Source organism: Mus pahari, chromosome 9, assembly GCF_900095145.1.
Source record: "Mus pahari chromosome 9, PAHARI_EIJ_v1.1, whole genome shotgun sequence".
In the NCBI taxonomy this organism is placed as follows: Eukaryota; Metazoa; Chordata; class Mammalia; order Rodentia; family Muridae; genus Mus; species Mus pahari.
Genome location: NC_034598.1, coordinates 10,093,553 through 10,095,766, shown reverse-complemented (window position 1 = coordinate 10,095,766; position 2,214 = coordinate 10,093,553).

Genomic DNA, 2,214 nt, shown 5'->3' with positions numbered 1-2,214 from the left:
AGAGAGAGAGAGAGAGAGAGAGAGAGAGAGAGAGAGAGAGAGAGAGAGAGAGAAACAATGTAACCTATAGGGATTCTACAATATAAAACTAAAGGTGAGCAAGACGCTGAAGAACAGAAAACGCCTAGTGCATAGTCATCTCTTAGTACACATGGGTTCTATAGCTATGCTCTAGTCAACCATGGCTGCACATTTTACAAAGAGTAACTGCTTCAGTATTGAACTGGCACAGACTTTTCTTGTCATCATTCTTTAAATGTATCTGTGTGTGTGACATTCACATTGTATCAAGCACAGAAAGTAATCTAGAGGTGATTTCAAGTTTACAAGGGTGTGTGCAGAGGTCAGTTACACACACTAAGTCATTTCACATATAGAACTTGAGCATGGTTTTAGTCTCTGCAGAAATCTGAAGTTAACCCTCATAGATTCCAAGGGACGGCTCTAGGTGGTCTGGCAGCTAACACTGAAGCCCGGTTACTCCTGGGAGCCTGCCCTCCCCCCACCCTTTTTTCCTTAGGAGCAACACCAGTCTTGCTTTGAAGTGTCTAACGTTAAACTTCAGGACAAATCATATCACATCTGCCAACAGGAAGGGAATGTCTGCTTCATTGACGTTCTGTGACCTTTCAAGCAATTCGGATCTTTTAAAAGGCAGCGTTTGATTTTCTGGATATTAATATGATGTTCTTAAAACCTGAAGGAATTATTCTAGGTCAAGCTTATTATCTGCCAAAGAAGACCCCAGAAAACCCTTGTGTGGAAAAAATATACCTGCCAAGTGATTAGATTTAACCTTTAAATAATCCTCGCTTTCTTCCCTTTCTTATCGCTTTGATTGGTTCTCTGGGGATTTTGTTCAGTGAGTTTTGATTACTTTCACCTTCCTCCACTTCCCTTCTCTCCCAACCTTATGCCCCCTCCCTCAACCTAGGCCAATTTGTGCTTGGATTGAGGCAAGGTCTCACTACATAGCTCTGACTGTCCTGGAATCCATTCATAGACAAGGCTGGCCTTGAACTAACTCCTGCTCCTGCCTCCTGAAGGGCTACACTCTTGTAGAAAACTGACCCTTCCCTTTCAGCAGCTATCAGTTGCCAATAGTTCCTCGGCTAGGGGTGGAACTTCTTGCTCATCTCCCTTCTCGTGCTGGATTTGATGTGGCTTGGGCTCTATAGCCTTATGTAGGCTGTGAGTAGCCACCGCGAGCACGTGTGCTGTTCTGCTGTGTTCGGGGACACTGTTTCCTTGTTATCACCCACCACCTCTGGCGCTTTGCAATCTTCCTATTCCCTCTTCCACAGTGACCCCTGCGCCTTTGGAGGAGGGAGTGGTATACAGATGTTCCTTGTAAGGCTGAGCTTTCTACCATCTCTTATTTTCTGCACCGTTAGCCAGTTGTGGGACTCTGTTGATCATTATGATGTTTTAGTGCTATGCCAATTTCTCAGAATAATAGTTGAGTGACTCTAACAGGCCCAACCATAGCAAACATGGCCTCCCCTCCCCTCCTCTCTCCTTTGCTAAACCACTGGACTTCCTTATCTAGCCACTTCCTCATTCCTGAAACTGGCCACCAAGACCTGGCTCCTTATCTGGCTCCTTCCTCATTCCTGAGGCTGACCACCAAGGTCCAGCTATCAAACTTCCCTGTCTGACTACATTAACTAATGTGTCCACTCAGGACTTACCAACTCATCCTAGCATGGACTTCTCTCTTTTTCTTTCTTCTCCTTAAAAACCACCCCTGCCAAGTCACCTGCCGCTGTTTCTGTCTGATTCAGATTCAGCCACTGTAGCTCCATCTTGCTTGACAAAGGATCTCTTTGTGTTGAAAACGGTGTTTGGGCATGATCTGTGCTCTGGGGTCCTGAAGAGAGCAGTCCTTGATGCGGGGAGAAGGTAGGGGGGTTTTCAATAGTAGTAGGTTCTCTCTATGGCCTATGACCTGTCTGACTATAGATTCTCAGCCTGATAATAGGCCAGGTATGAGCTCCTCCTTGTGGAGCAAGTCTGAGGGCAGTTGGTTATACCCATGACATCATTAGTGGGCATGTCTTGTTCAGCCAGTCATTACTGTAGCTCTCAGGATTTACAGCTGGGTATGCTTTCTTTTCTCCTCTGGATAGCCAATAGAAATAAAATTTCTTGATTTTACAGCACATGGTATACCATCATATCATCTGCAAATAATGATATTTTGACTTCTTCCTT